Raw genomic sequence first — 14,450 nt, forward strand, 5'->3', positions numbered from 1 at the left:
GAACTGGCTAGTTTTTTCTTGCTTCAGGCTTCTTCAGATTCTTCTGTTCCAGTGGTCGAATGTTTCTGATCCAGGTCCTCCGGAATTATGCAGGGACACTGGCTGAGCCCCCCAATCATATCCCATGCAACATTCAAAACTTTGCCATGGCTGCCCAATGGGGATAGACAGTCTCCCAGTCAGAAATCGTTTCTCTCAGGCCCTCTGCAGGACGAAGGACTTGGGGTTTCGGTTGATCCTCACCACTTCCTGTCCTGCCAGTTACTCAAAGACCCTTGGCTGTCTTTCCAAGGGAAGCCTGATGAAGACAAAGGAACTAGAGGAACCTCCCCAACCCAGGTAGGCAGAAGAAGACCTAAGAGAGGAAAAGTCATCTTGTTCAGGACTTTAAAAAATGCAGCCACCATTTTGACAGCCTGTGATAAAAGTTCACAAAAAGTAGTGTAAAAGGTACAATGCCACAAGCCTAAAAAGAGGGACTGGTCACAGTAACCAAAAAGGTACTGATGAGTGAGAAAAGGGAGCCATGTTTCCCCTCAGCACTCCACATAAGGTGGGATGTGCTGATCTCACAAAAGAAAGTACAGGTAGGATAAAAAGGGATCTATGTGATCACTGTGAAAAAATAATGTCAAAACCGAAAATACTGATGTTTTACTATATATATATATATATATGCTAGGGTTTGCATACGAAATTGAACGTGTAGGAGGGACAGGTGCACGCTTCCTCCTAACCGTTACAATTTTGTGCATAGTCAGATGGTGATCCGCACTGGGTGAGTTGCAAAGAGCAAAAAGCACAAGGGAAGGCAAGAAAGCTGGTTTTGGCACAAAGAAGATGTTCTTTAAGTAAGCCATTAAACCTTTCAACAAGCCTGTTCGCTGGCAGTGTTACAGCGCTTCCCCTCAGGGGCTGACCCCGCCAGCTGTCACTTACCTTATGGGTTTCCTTCCAGTCTTCCCCGACGTGGTGGTTATACCCACAACAGTGTTTTTCCCACGGGTCAGTTCCAAATGGGCTCTTTATTCAGTTTCCAAGCCCGCGCATGCGCAGACTTCCATGCCCAATGTTTCGTGCATGCGCAGTACACATGGCTCTATTGCAACAATGGCTTGCTGTTCAAGCCTTGTTTTTCGCCCTAGGCCCTTATCTGCCTTCTCCTTTTGCTGGTTCGTCGCATCTTAACGTGGCTGTTCCCGTACTGTGCGGCGCTCTCGGCCCAGCTTGCTGTGGCCCATCCTTGCTCTTGTCCGGTTTCCTTGCCTTAGTCCTTCACATGGTCTCCTTGAACCTCTCTGGGTACCCCTCCTCATCCTCTGTTCCCTGGAGGAAGGGGTTTCACTAGCTTCCCTTCAGTCCTGGAATCCTCCTTCTGTTTTGCTTTCTGTTACTATTCTCTTGCCTAGTGAACGCTTACCATCTCTGTGGCTGCCAGTCTCCTGCAGTTTACACCAGTACCAGTATATCACCCCTGGCCTGTTTCATGGTCCCAGCCTATTTTCATCAGCCACATCTAATTGGAGACTTCAAGCAACATTTGGACATCATCTCGCAGTCTAGCCTTCCCAGTCAGTGATTGCACTGTCTCTACACCACGGAAATCTGAGAAGAGCCATCCTATGGCATGGGGAGTTTATTCAGAGTTCCCTAGTCACACTCTGGGGAGTTTTGGTTGGGCTTCTCACGCCACCCTAACATATGAACTTCCAGTTCCGACAGCCTGGCGTCAACATCTCCTTAAAAAAAAAAAAAAAATAATAATAAATAATAATAACAAAAAAAGGTACACAGTGCCAGCAAAACGCTTTGCTTAATAGGTACACTGTGCAAAGCTTGTATTTTATCCCCAAGAGGCGCATAATCTCATCAAAAAGGTTGTTGGCAAAATGCTGGCCAATATCCGACCTGATCTCTTCACATACTCCCCACCTTTGAAACACTTCGCTCACCAAGAATTTGGCAGCGGATTTTGCATTGTTTTTTGCACAGGGTCCCGCCTCAGGCCAACGTGAGCAGACAACAACAAGTGATCATGTACCTAAAGCAGGCACGTCTGTCTTGCATGTCAACATAGTTGATATGAAAGTGCCAGAAGGCCTCTTCGACCAAGGTATTGTTCCCCTCATCGTTTTCAAAGTATAACCAGACAGAAATTGTTGACACGTTAGTTTCCTATGAACTGAGCCACTCTCTCATGCAAATTTGGCACATACCCTCCTTCATTTATTTCTGCCACCACACTTTCTTTAGATGTATGGGTGGGGACGTGCAGCTTACACTTAGCAATGTTTTGGGCATTACCAGCTTCCCTGTGCCATTCTGCATCTAGAGCAAGTCATTGGGTGAGAGTGAGCACCCACACTGTACCCATAAGTCTTTTTCCGCTTTTGGGGCCTCTCCTTGCAGCTCTGTTACTTGAACTATGGGTATTGTGTACAGACCCTCTTGCCTCTCCTCTTCGTGACCCCTTCTCCTCTCTGCTGCCATTCGTTTTTTTTCCTTTTGCCCTTGGGTACCATCCAGGTAAGTAGGCTTCTTTTTTTGCAGCTCTGTCTCCGATTTTGTTTCCTAATGATATTCTCTTTTGTTTACCAGTGTGGGTGGTGCATTTTATTATTGCCACTTCTACTGGTACTTTTAGTGCCTCAATTAACTCTTTAAGCGGCTCGGCATGTTGCACCGAGGACCTGTCACTTCTCCTGAACCCTCTCCTTTCCAACCGCGCTAACCCTGAATGTATTGTTGATGTAACATAGATGGAATAAGAGCATATGTTAGCAGCATGCCCTTTCATCATGTTTAACGCAGTGATCATTGCCACCAATTCTGCTGACTGTGCTAAGTAGTTTAAGGGTAGTCGCTGCTGGGATGCTGTTACATATTCCCCATTTATGTTGCACACTGCTGCTGCTCCAGTATGTCTTCTTCCCATCTCCAGGTCTATTCTCGACGACCCGTCAATATAAACCATTTCTGCCCCTACTATACCTGTATGTTCCCTTCCATTCTGTCCATGTGCACTGCACAGTCATTTTAAGTAGTACCCTTACTCTGTAGCTGGGTTAACCACACAGCACCTCACTGTGCTCAATAGCTCGGTTAGTCAACATAATTTCGTAACTTGATGCCCGTGTGTTGTTAGTGTACTCTTTGATTTTTCCAAGATGGCAAATAATGAGTGCTCCACATACAGTACTACGGGGCACCCCGTTATGATTGACAATGCCTTCGCTATGGCAAACGCTACAGCCGCGAGCACTTGTTAGTGACTGGTGTCCCTGTGGCTTCCTTTGTGTGAAGTTTAGCTTTGGGTTTTCTATGTGGAACTGTGCACATTTGGATCAGTGTTGGATTTGATTTGTCAGATACACGTGGCAAGATGCAGTCTCATTGATTTTCTGGTTTTATTCATAGTTGCATAAAAACGTTATCCCAACCACTGTTTGTATTGTAATGCTGTACTGTGGTGCCAACAATCTCCACCTGGAGGCATGTGCAAGTATTTAGCCCTTACTTGGGCTTTTCAAGGCATGAGTGACATAAACTAGTCAACAATCAATTATTGTGAGTGAATTGATTTGTTCTTGCATATGTGATTCATTTAGTACAATCAGCAATTATGTTACATGCATATTGATCCTCTTATTTAACAATTTTTTTGTTGCTGAATGGACGAGTTTCAGGTGTTGCTTTCTGAATTATTATTAGGTAAGAATGTGTCGATTAAATTCTATGATTTTTGGAAAATTAATTTTGCTGGCTTCTTTGTTCAGTATTGGTGGGGTTCAGTTTAACCCAGGATGAGCGCTGTTGGTTGGGTACTTGTCGCTTTAGTCCTTAGTCTCTCTGTTTAGTGCGCGCTAAACGGCAGAGAGCCAAGGAAATGAGACGGAATGATAGTAATCACAGCATACTAAATAATCAGGGACTAAGGACTAACCCGACAAGGACCCAACCAAGGGTGCTCATTCTGGGTTAAATTGGGTTAATATGGGTTCTCATTTTTCCATTACTTGAACTGGTCAAGGTACCTCTACATGAATCACCACATTTCCCGCCTCTTCCTCATTGGCGAACAATTCTTCATCCGATAGTCATGTTATTGTCAGTGTAGGGTCAATGCATGGCACTGTGCGCCATTCCATGCTGTCCTTGTCTGTCCCACACAGGATCACTGTGTCTTTGCGTGCCACTACCTCCTCTAGCTGTAACATCACTGTCACCCCCTTCATGTCATCCTTCTGGCACTGTGGTCTGAACAGAAATTCCGAGGCCAATCGGAAACACCTTCCCTTGTATCCCCAGGACCCATCCTAGTAGGATCTCGGCCCCGCACAGGAACATGCTTGAATACAGGGGCTGAGCTCTGAGCGTGCACTGCCAAAAGTAGAGCGGCCACTCATGTGTAGTAGATGCCTGGTGTTGTGCACACCATTCTTTTCTCCGTGAATGAGATTGTTGCGTTTAGCTTGCTGAGCAGATCTCGCCCTAGTATGTTAATAGGAGTGTCTTTGAAATATAGTAGTTGCTCTACGATGTATTGTGTCCTTATGGTTAGTGGTAAATCTCTGGTTACTGGAACCATGACCACAACTCCAGAGAAGCCCTGCATATCCATCACCTTGTTTCATAATGGGAATCCCCCCCCCCCCACCTCCACATCCCTATGCAGGATTTGGTTGTTCCGGCGTCTTTAAGAAAGGAAAATTCTCTTGGTCCTATTTTCACTGCTACCTCGGTTTCTCTTCGGGGTCATTGGCTACTGCTAGAACTGGACACACTCAGGCTTTTTGTGGGCCCCCTATTGTTGCAGGTTACTTGGTGGGAAGGGAAAAGGATTTCCCCTGACAACACTGACCCCAGTGTAGTGAGGCACTACGTTCTGTCAAAGCACCACTGCCGTCCCTGCCGCCACTGCTGGAGGTTGTGTCACAGTTGGGGCTGCTATCTCACCACCCGATGTCCCTCCTTGTGCCTGCACCCTGCCCTGCTGCGTAGACATCTGTGCCTGTTGTGGCTGTGCTGGAAGAAGCTGCATCTGCTGCCACTGCGGCGGTACTGTGCTGAACCCCTGTTGTTGTGACACTTATATTGCTTGTGGCTGGGCTTGCTGCACAAAAGGGCAGGTGCACGGCAGGTGCCCCATGTTCTGGCATGTATAACACAGTCCGAAGACCCTGTAAACCGACCCTTTATATCCCCTCCCACCCCCTGCAACCATCTTCTTTGTTGCTGGTAACCTCTCCCCATAGGAAAAAATCCCCTGTGCATTTAATTCCCTTGTGCCCTTGTGATGGGGTTCCCATTTTGGTGTATATTGTGGCTGCATGTAGCTCCCTTGCTGTGGCATGTTCCCCGCAGCAAACCCTCCCTGTGGTGCAGGCACCACTGGAGTGGCGTCAGGCACGAGTTGTGCCCCTTCCATTGTGACCTTTGCCAAGTCTGCACCAGTTTGTTTTCTGCTTTGGCAACATTTTCTGCTGCCTGTCTCAGTATCTTGTTTTCGTTTGCAATAATGCACCATCATTGCCTGTATTTCAGGCCAGCCCTTAGTTTCGATGCCCACATCTAATGATGCGTGTACTTCCGCTGGCAGTCCCTTCATCAGTGTGATAGACCAAAGGAACGCATTCATGCCAGGACCTTTGCGTGTTTTGTGTCCAGAGATTCTGCACCCTTTTTTTTATCATCTGCTTGGTCATTGTTTTTTCATTTTATGAGCATTACCATCCTTAGGTTGTAACTGTCAGGATACATACTTCTCAGAACCTTCCAGACGTGTGCTCAACAGTTGTTAAATGGAGCTCTGTTATGGGCATTTGTGCTTAATTTCACCCATTTGTACCCTGACAGGTTGCATACTTTGTTTGCCTGCTCTCCTATGATGGCTGCAAAAAACTTTTTATGTCCCCCATCGCTAATGTCACCCCTGCAAAGTTTTTCTGAAGTGCCTGTATCCATTTACTGGCCCCGGCCACGAGGGAGGGCAGACTGCAAATTAGATTGTCCCTATCCATCGTTTGCCATGGTATGTAATGTGCACCCACTCTCTTTTTCTGCAGTAAGGATATTACGCATGTCTTTGGACCCATACCTCCTCCTCCTTTGGAGGTCTGAGTTAATCCCCTTTTCAACTTCCCTAACCAGCCGCGGAGGGAGGTAGACCAGTCCCTGTCCTGTTGCTATCACTCTTTCCTGCCCTGCCTCGCTGTTTTATCAGGCATCCATTAATCACTGTCCCCATCAGTCCATTCTTCCCCTAGCAGTCCTTCGTCTGAGGCTGCATTGTTTCGTCCCCAACTTCCACTTTTCTTCTTCCCGTCTTCCTCCTCTTCATCTAATTTAAATGTTATTGTCCCTGATGGCCATTCCCACTTATCTCTCTTATTTTTCCTCCACAGCTTGGGGGCATGTAAGGTTGCCAACTTTGTTTGAAGCAAAAAGAGGACTTGAAGCTACGCCCACAATGTAGAAGCTGGACCCCGTTGACACATCCCTTAATTAGATTTGAGAACAGTAGTAAAATAACAAGAGGAAAAAAAGAGATTGCTGTTTTTTTTGTCACGGGTCTATAATGGTTTTTTTATAAGCAATCTGCATTATTAAAATACATAATTATGTAAGGCTAAAATGACATTTCACAACATTATATACCATACATTTGCTTCACCTAGAAAAGATGCAAAGCTGAGCTGGTTCTGACAAAATTGGAGCCAGCGACTGTCAAGCTGTTCAGATTTTTACAAGACAGGGATCCAAATTCAGGAGCGCTGAGCGCTATTTAGCTCCTGGTAAAGATAAAATTGCTCCTGGTAATCACTTTGAAAGTCCAAGAAAGGAGCTGGTTTCAGCTACTGCTGAATTAGCCTCATGGGAACATGCATACATCACCAGAACCCATTCTTTTAAAGATTCACACACCAAGAAAATATATAAATTATACAAACAGTTGGTGCACAAATTACACTTGCTTTCTAGCATTTAAAACGTGTGTACAATTTCAAACTTTTTTCCTTCAGCCATGCTTTTGAAAGAAAGTTAAGCCAATTTCACTCCTTTTCTTACAGGAAAGCAGGGCCAGTACTGAGATTTCATGCAAAGCCTTTCTTTTAGAAGGCCTAATAACAGATTGTCTTGCAACACTAAAGGCAGTAAAATTATATATTTTAAACGGGTACACAAAACCATCCTTACTTACTGCAGGAAACCCCACTGTTCTTTTTAAAGTTTGAGCGGACTATAGCTCTAAATGGAGAATACAGATTTTAAAAAGCAGGTGTAGGTTTTGCTTGCAAATCTCTCCACTTACACGTTGCCTTTTACATTAATGTAATCCGCTGTGTGGTGCAGATAAGGCCAGTTACAAAATGGTTACAAACTATGCCTGCACTTACAGCTGGACAGTTGCCTTAATGAGAACTTTCACTGTAACATTAAACATCACTGTAACATTAAACAGGTGTTACTAATGAAGTTGTCTAACCTTTGCATTATTGTTAAAAAAGTGTTCTATTGTGAAAAACATTCCTGCTGCTGTAAAACGCACTTTGCTAAAAATGTCCTGTTTCCTTCTAATCTCTCCAAAATATGCATTAAGCCTCCTACATGTCTCATAAATGTCAATAGAAATCTCAAGTCGGACCAGGATCTTAATGTTAGGGCAACACCTGTGCAACAGGTTGTCGGCTATAATAAAAAAAAAATTAAAATAAAAAATCTCCCATACAAGAATGCTGTATATGGCTCCTAAGAGAAACCACATAATACATTGGGCAAGATGCCTTTTCTAAATTACGGTGTTTTGGTGTGGTTTGATATATCCTTAGTGGGTTAATGCACCTGATGCAAAGGTCTTACATCTGTAAAATCTATGTATCTCAAGTTGGAACCATAGCAGGTATAACAACCATTCATTCTCCTGAGGTCCTTAAAATATGGTCGAATAACACCTGTGATACACTGCGGCTTGAGTCATGTAGCGCCTGTAGCTAGCAAACATCTTGGCATTTAGTATATTCAACACCTGCACCATAAACACATTTTTCATTCTTAACCAAAAGCACAACCAGAGTTACTTTTAAAACCTTACCCTATTTCTTCACCTAAAAAGAGAAGGCATAGGGTGGGGTAGATATAGGGTGCAGTAGCAGGAGAGAAAACAAAGGGCTAGCAGAAAAAGAGGCAGTAGCAGAAAGAAATGTCAGTGAGGGGATGGCAAAAGCAATAGATTTAGCAATAGAAACAGTGTTCTAGTGGCAGTCATGGGTGTAACGGCAGCCAAGAATAATGACTGTGTGAGGAAGCAATAGAGACACAAATAGGGAGGCTGGCATAAGAGTAAATAAAAGATAAATAAATATGAAGCTGCATTGCACAAGATCATAATGAAAAAAATACAATTGGAACAGAGTGCAAGACAAGAGCATTTTTCGGGTGCTTACTACCGATTGGAAATAAAAGCAAGTTTGACAATTCTTCGGGCATTCCAGAGTGAATAAAAGTGTCGTCCTATCTCTATAAAGCTTTTTGTCCGAGAATCTTTTGATCTTCTGCAGAACTTTTTTCAACTAATATTTTATACGTACATAACCTTTGAGACTTTAACAGCTCCTGGATCAGATGAATAACTCCTGGTCAGAGGGAAATCCTCGACACCCAGGAGCTACTTTCAGCTCCTGCTTCTTGAATCTGAATTTTCAACTCCTTCAAGATATTGAACCCACCAAGCCAACATTCTAAAATAAAATAATGGGGACGAAAACTGAGATGATTTCTTAACCATTTCGTTAAACACACACCAATAACAACATGGGCTGTTGCAATTTTTAAGAAATGTTGCCATTGTTCCCCAACAAACTACATTTTATATAATCAAGACAGTTTCAAACTGGTTTAGGCACATCTGGCATTAAGCTGGCCCTTACCAATCCCTATCATCCTTTTAGAGGTATATGCCATCATATTCATTTTGTCAGATGTGATAAGAGGCTGAGCCGATTACACTATAGGCTTGCAACTGACTTATCCTAGTTCCTCTTAGAATTTCAGATACTGTCCTGTATTAAATCTCACCATTCTATCTTTGCTGTATATCATACAGAAATATAGATGTATTGCACCCTTACAGAATAATTAGATCCCCCAGTTTATAGCAAAAGTTCTACAGCAAAATCGAATGTTTAAAAAAAAGAAATACAAAATAGGTAAAATTAGCCTTTTTACACACAAAACCCCCCACAAAAATCGTCTGTTTTGGCATAAACGCACACAAAAACAGCTATTTTTGAAAAAACATATGCAGGTTTACTAAAAATAAAAACTAGTCACCACATGAGGGGATAAAAGAGGGGGAGCAATAAGCCTAAGGTGGACACCAGAAAGAGTGGGATCAAGCTATAGAGTGGGAGGAGGCACAAAAGCACAAAAGACTTGGAGAAAAGTTGCAAGATGGAGGAGCAGTATAAAGAATGAAGGGCTGTAGACTGCAGTAGGAACTGGAGAGCATAGGATGGGAGCAGAGTGCATGGTTGGGGTTGTAGCAGGGACTGCGGAGTGTGAGTTGTGTCATGGAAATGTGACAGAGCAAGTGTAGGCACATGACTGGTAGGGGGGAGTGGTTTTTGGAATGTATGTTCCGATAGAGAATTGGTAGTATGAGGAGCGTGTCAGTGTTTGGGGGATTGGAGAAAATAGAAGTGGGATATTTGCATCAATTACAAATGATAAATAAAGTTAATTAAACATATCCTCACACAATAAACCAAAAATATAGAGCAAAATAACACTGTTCTTTCAAGCTGGGCACATCTGAGACTATTAACTCGCAAGAAGAAACTACATAAACCCCCCTGCAATGTGGGCTTCTTACCACCTGGTTTTCTTACAACCTGGCTCTCTAGCACCCTCCAGTCAATAAAAACGTGAAGAAAAATTATACAATACAAATGTCTGTCGCAATATTTGCTTTTCCCTTTTGCAAAATGTTCCAATTTCACGCTGCAATATCCTGGATGTTCTGAATAATGACGTTGTATGTTTCCCAATGAAAATGCAGATCTACAACTAGCAGGCATGAAGGCTGATGTGGTCCTGGAGGCCATGAATGCTGTAACTTTTGAAATTGTTTAACTAGATAGATTTGACAGGAGGCTACATTCCAAAAAAATCTTTAAGTATAGACAAGTGGACACATAACATACCTCACATCCAGCCCCCTGGCTGTTCATTCAACAGCAGTTTGCATTCTCAGACTTATAGTTTAGCGTTTCCCAAAAGAGTGTACTGCAAAGCAAGTGCCGATTGCCATTGGCGAACAAACACTGAGCCCTAGTCAGCTTCTTTCCCACAACTACCTCCTTACTCTATATGATGGCTGTGATGCAGAGACGTATATTCCCTCACACCACGTTGGTGCATACTGTGCTGAGTGTTTTTCGTCATTCTGCTATTCATAGTTTTGCTTTTCTTTCATCAATGAAGAGCTGTAAGTGACAGAATGCAAAAACAAATAACGGAGACAGGTCTGGATGTCCAATTCACATATGACTTTGTGTGTCTGGAGTCTTCTGTGGGTTGGTTGTAGTATTAATACACATGCTTGATTTGTTCATTGTTGAAAACGAGCATACAGCATATTGTTTTGCATAGGTGTAAATAAAAGGTGCGGTTTGCACCCAAACAATGTTTCCCTTTCAAACATGCAGGAAACTGTTTATTTCTATAAATACACATTTTACCTTTTCTTTCACAAATAAACCAAATAGCTGGTGAGATCTGTTGTCTGGACTCTGTGAGTTGGAATTTTGCACTTGAAAAGGTCACTGAAGGGGGAACTTTGCACCATGGCCCAGTTTCCATCAATTTTTACCTACTGGGTAGCCCATATCTGACAAAAAAAGGGTTTATTAATCACAGCTCCATTACAACACCATAGAATTAAAATGCAATTAACAGCCTGGCACACATCTTAAAACGTCATAGGAAGCTTCTGTTACTACGCCCGTGGCTTCTAATTCTTTAAATTCAGCCGACCCACAGGCAGTGCGTGAAGTAGGGCGGTGCCAAGCCCCGACAGTCCCCATAGTGGCAGTGAGCTGGGGCCCTGCCAGGGCTTACATAAGCCCCAGCCAGCATTCAAGCAGCATTGTGCACTGGAATGCCTAGTGATGCGTGGCCCTATGTTTGTGTTAGGCAAAGTTTGCATGCAATACCCTCTGGGACCACTACACACAACTATGACTACAGGTGTAAGCAAAACCAACCTTTGGTATAAGTCTGTACCACACTGTTTTTGGTTAGAAAACATTCACTAAAAGGAGGCAATCAATATCACACAAAAATATACTACAGTACTTCACACTATCAGGTTCTGAGGAATTTAAACTACTTTGAAGGAGGAGCAAAATGGCATTCAGAGCATTTGAAGTAGGAGCAAAAAGGCATAAGTTAATAAAACAAATAATAGGAGTTACTTGTAAAAAGTGCAAATAGTTTGAGTTCACCAGAGGAGTTGTTCCAATGCAATGATAGGCCAAAGATGGGCTAGAGTCTTGTATACATAAAAACGGTTCTGGTAGTTAAACGGAAAAGTCTTTGCAACGGTTCTCAGAAGTAGTTAATAGAAGAAAGCTTTATATGTCGGGTCACAAGCTGACTAGGCCTGCAAGTTGCCAAAGTTTCACGCACTTTCGCAGTGAGAGGCAAGTTCTCTCGGTCGGGTTTTCACAGTACCTTAGATTGAAGAAAAAGATGCAGCTGAGGACTTCTGTTCCTGGCAGTTCCTGCAGATCTCGCTGTTCCCGAGCCTCAGTCGTGGAGACAAGAGGGAGGACGTTGGGGTACTCCTGCACTGCAGGGGGACTGGTAATAAAACTGGCAAATCTTCGATTCCGGTAGCTGTAGTCAAGCACACAAACTGGTGTCCTTCTCCCTGGCTATTCAGTTTCCTGCAGCACTATGAGGAAAATACAACCAGCTCTGAGAATGGTATCTAGGTGGCTTACGAATTGATTGGTCCCACCAACTCAAAGGAAGAAGTCGTCCTTGAAGGGCTTCTCTTCTCTGTCGAGATGAACTTGGCGAATCAGACCTGCAGCAGGGCTTCACCGGGCAAACCAACGGTCCAGGAGTTGCAGCAGCCGTCCTCTTCCAGCTCGTCTTCGGTTCTTTCGTTCCAGTTGTCGACTCTGCCTTCCAAGCCAAGAGACTCGCCTTTTAAACAGTTTTCTCCCATTCTTTCAGCCTAGCTGCCACTCACCCAGCAGGGTGGCTGTCCTTGCCGGACAGCCAGCCAGCCAGCCAATCACGCCAGAGTGCATTTGGGTCTCCTAGGAGACTAAGCACAGGGAGTTTCGGGCACTTCCCTCACTTCCTGCCCACCCCAGACACTCAGTCCTGAAGCCCTCCAAAGGCATAGGAACAAAGGGACCAAACCTTGTTTGGCGCGCAGAGACAAACTCTAGAAGGACCTTTCCATAAAGAAATGGAGAAAAAAGAAGACCAGGACCCGTTTCAACAAAGGAGGCTCAGACGCCATCTTGAAAAACATGGCTCCCGCGATTTAATGCTACCAGGGTCCTCGGTCGGGAAAAATCATGGCAGTTCATTGTAAAAACACTGACACCAGCCATTCCGAGAGGAAAGGGTAGCATGGGACTGCTACATGAGTTTCTAGAAATAGGGGATACTAGGCAACCCCCCCCAGCACTCTATTGTAAGATAGGGTGTGCTGGGTCTAGGAATTTTAAAAGACTAGTAAAGTCAATTTAACTTCACTTTCTCCGGGAAACAATAGTTTATCCTAGAGAAGGTATCTAAACCTTGGGACAGCCTAAAAGGCTTCCCTGTGTCACTGCACTGAGGGTGCTGTGTGACACACATGAAAAGATGATGCCTATGGAGTGATCTAAAACTCCATAACCAAAGAACACAAGAGTAAAACACACATCAAAATACATGAGAGAGTGGGAAAAAAGGGTCACACTCTCCAGGTAAAACAAAAATCAAGTCCTCAAAATGCAGCAAAGTTGCTGGGGGTCTCTAAGGTGAAGGGAATTACCACATTTATGAGAATTCTAACAGTTTGGTAGGGAGGGTCTGAAAGAGAAATGATTCATCACCCTTTCAGTTCCTGCCAGGTACAAGACAAAGGGAGACAGGGGCGGACAAAAGCAATTATTGCTGTGTGCCCCTGGCTCCTCACTCACCTTGATAATAATAATTAGCATTTATATAGCGCTGCAACCCTCATGCATCTGAGCGCTGCTTATTATTACCCCCGGTGTGTGGTGCTCATGAAATACTGAGTTTGACCCTGTCGGGATTCGAACCTGTGTCGACAGGCTCTGCAGTGATGTGCTATTGGATAAATGAGGAAAGAGGCTTTTGTCATGAACGGCAGGTGGCAGCGCTGTGTTTGGAGGAGTGATTCATTTGCAAAGGAGACCAGCACTTTCCCAGCCCTTTAAAGTGAAAACCATTTAAAGCAGCTATAATCCTCTGTGTTGTGGCTGCTCGGCTTGTGTGAAAGAGCTGCTCGGCTTGTTTCTGTTTCTTAGTTGGAGAGTATCCGTTGTTGAGTCAAATTGTTCGACAAGTCAATATGACTCCCCACCCTCTCCGTAGTGCTTGAACACGCATTACGTTTTTAAAATGTGTCTGAGGGTAAGCAGTTGTGACAGTAAGCAGTTGTGACAGTGCTAACAGCCCATCCTCCTCCTTCCCCCACAGTAGGCTCAGGCAGTAGATGTAACACATTGTCCCACATGCTGCAGGAATCATTATTCCCCATTGCACCATAGCAAGTGAGTGCCTGATTTTCCTTTCAGACGAGAGGCACGTGTAGCTTGGAGGGAGAGCGACAGGGTTTTACACTTTTAGATTCCTGGTTGGGTGCAAACTGAATGTGAATTGAACGGGCAAGTGCAGTCTTCATTTGAATGCAAGACATTAGAAAGGATTCAGTGCTTGCTGAGCCACTGGGACTCAGACCAAACCATGCCAGGCTAGAGATTGTTTGCTGCAGACGGCCATTGCATAAGCTGCATGCCCCACCTCCCCTTAGGCCACGCCCAAGATTTAGGCCACACCCCTTGTTTGAGCCCCCCTTCGATTTTTCACCCCACTTAAAGCACTGCCCATGTGAGAGCTAAAATACGGATTTATTGTTCGTCAACGAGACATAATTCTTAAAATACCATCAGTCCGGCCTGAATTTCAGATGGGAGTGAACTCTAGGGGCATGCGTTGGGCATTTGGGGAGAAATGGACGAGAGTATTGCTGGTGTGCTGCAGGGGAGGGGGAGTGAAGGGTTAGGGGTATGCAAGACTTTGGGATCAGAGGATTGTGTGCAACTAGGTCCTGCCCGGGTATGGGTAGCTTAGGGTTATTTTAACATTAGGGAATGCAAGAAGTTTGCAGGAAAAAAATGGCTGGCGAGGCAAGCATG

At 44.2% G+C, this 14,450-nt stretch overlaps 1 protein-coding gene across 5 annotated transcripts in view; it reads right to left on the reverse strand.

The window, feature by feature from the left end:
* The window catches only part of LOC138527575 (zinc finger protein 773-like), a 285,026-nt gene that overhangs the window by 255,468 nt on the left and 15,108 nt on the right, over positions 1 to 14,450 (reverse strand). For 2 of the 5 annotated variants that reach the window (XM_069638858.1, XM_069638867.1), the window contains exon 2: positions 8,589 to 8,738. The exons of the other annotated variants lie outside the window; for them this stretch is intronic. The gene's annotated coding sequence lies outside the window, so the exon portion shown is untranslated. The remainder of the gene's footprint in view (positions 1 to 8,588; positions 8,739 to 14,450) is intronic. 5 annotated transcript variants of the gene reach the window in all.

This window comes from Ambystoma mexicanum, chromosome 1q, assembly GCF_040938575.1.
Source record: "Ambystoma mexicanum isolate Mex_15411 chromosome 1q, UKY_AmexF1_1, whole genome shotgun sequence".
NCBI lineage: Eukaryota > Metazoa > Chordata > Amphibia > Caudata > Ambystomatidae > Ambystoma > Ambystoma mexicanum.